Genomic DNA, 2450 nt, shown 5'->3' with positions numbered 1-2450 from the left:
AGGGAAGGGAAGGGAAGGGAAGGGAAGGGAAGGGAAGGGAAGGGAAGGGAAGGGAAGGGAAGGGAAGGGAAGGGAAGGGAAGGGGAAGGGAGGGAAGGGAAGGGAAGGGAAGGGAAGGGAAGGGAAGGGAAGGGAAGAAGAAAAGATACACTGAGTCGCCAGAACATGATGCTACCCTACTGGTAAAAACCCAAATATGACATTTGTTTCATTTTCTGCCACAAATCAAGAAAGCAGAAAACTGCATCCATTATGGGAAAATACATTCAAAATGGAAAAGTGAAGTCATCGAGAAGGACTGTTTAAAATAACAATAGTACATAGCATTTCATTAGTAAATAACAGAAGACTAATTGCATCTTATTTTAGGAAAACCATACAAAGCCAATCTCCATATTTTTGTTCTCCTAATATGAAAAGGAAATGGTAATAAATATCCAAGTTAATACCCTTCCTGTAGTCAGACTATGCCTCTTCAGGAACTATGTAATTGGATATAACATAATACAATCATTCATCATGTCAGACATTCAATACAACTTCACCCATATTGCAAGGTCATTTTTTCCAGTGGTCATTAAACAAAAACAGAACTTTGCATTCAACAAATATTTATGCTGGCTTCAGCTAAAAAAATCCCCAAAAAAACAGTGTCTAATTGGAACAGTCAAAAAAAGTCATGGTATCATCAGGATGCTCAAGTTCATGACATTTCTTATTGCTCTCCCACATGAATGTAAGGACATCACAGAGAATCTTCAGAATGTTATTTTACAGAGAGTCTTCTGACAGTTATATTTACAATCTCTTCTTCCTCTTCAACAAGGCTGAAAAGATTTGAAGGCATTCAGGAATTCACAAAAGCAGGACACTGTTTTATAATCTTCTCAGTGCCAGAACAAGTGTCAGTTGTCCTTGATGCTGTATATAGAAAGATCTCCCCATGCTCTCATTAATAAGGGCTGGGAACTACCATTTTTCCTGGTCCTGTGTTCTTCTGAGTCACAAAGAGCCCCAGGCTCGACATCTAGCTCTGTGTCCTGGACACTTACACTCAAAAGATAACAGATAATATAGACTGACATTGCAAAAGAACACCAAATTCTCAGAGCTTTTATTATTTATTAAACATAATTTTAAAGTTACATATTTCTTTCCCCCTATTCATGTTGGTGTTCCCTCCAGGTTTTATCAAGATTAGCAGTTGACTGTGGGTGGTGTACAAATTATACACAATGGATATGGAACCAGGTCCTCCTCTTTCTTTGGCTACATGGAGACCCAGGGAAGTAAAAGTTACTTGTAGAGACAAGCACTAAAAGTTAAAACTTGGAGCCCCCAGAGGAGAAAAATAGGATGCAATCCTCATTTGGGTGGGACAGCCATTAGAAAATGATTGTGTTAGGAACAGAGCAGCACTTGTGTGCAGACAAAAAAATACACCAAAACAACAAAACAACAGTCTTGCCCTCCTCAAGAACAAAAGGAGGAAATAATATCAGTCTTTCCTTTGGATCTACTTTTTCAGTGTCAGATGGAATTTTGTACAAGTGCAGGAATGTGCCCACATGAACATAATGCATAAACACACAGAGGGATTTAAGATTAAAGTAGCTCCATGCTCTGGACTAGCCACAATATCACAACGCCTGCCATCCTGTTCCATGCTGATGAGGAAAATTGAACAGAAAGGATGAAAGACAAGCATGAGGGAATCACAGAACCACAGAAACATTCTGGTTGGAAAAGACCCTCAGGATCACCAGTCCAACCAATAACCCTACTCTACAAAGTTCACACCTAAACCATATTCCCAAGTACCACATCCAAACAACTTTTAAACATATCTAGGGTTGGTGACTCAACCACCTCCCTGGGCAGCACATTCCAATGCCTGACCACTCTTTTTGTGAAATTTTTTTTCCTAGTGTCCAGTCTAAAGAGGAAAGAGTAGTATCCTGGCAGTATCCTGCTATTTCATTCCCTCTTCTTCAACAGGAGTTTCTATTGTCTCACAAAAAAAAAAGAAATGTGAACCCTTCAGCCTCCTCTGTTTTGGAAGTGTGTAAATTTTTCCTTCCTCACTTGCCATATCACTGCCATTCAGTGGCAGCCCAGAGGTTTATTACATTCTTATCTCTGAAAAATGTTGAATTATTTTTTTACATTCTTGCCAAAAAATAACTCATTAGTCATCTCCTGTTTTCTTATCATGGTTATTATTCATAACTTTTGCTAATTTGCTAAATGGGCCAAAATGGACATAAGTCCTTCCATTGACATTGGTGATGCATTCACAAAAGCAAGCACGTTGCAGACTTCATCACAGACTGGTATTGCCAGAAAAGACATTACTCATGTAGAGGTAAGTCTTAGACATAGATGCTCGCTTTCCAAGTTGTTTACATATTCATTCTTCATCAGAGAACAGAATCCAAGATTCCCTACCC

The sequence above is a fragment of the Melanerpes formicivorus genome, unplaced genomic scaffold, assembly GCF_026170545.1.
Source record: "Melanerpes formicivorus ecotype bairdi unplaced genomic scaffold, bMelFor1.0.p_v2 SCAF_3, whole genome shotgun sequence".
Lineage (NCBI taxonomy): Eukaryota > Metazoa > Chordata > Aves > Piciformes > Picidae > Melanerpes > Melanerpes formicivorus.
Note: the sequence above shows the minus strand (reverse complement) of the source record.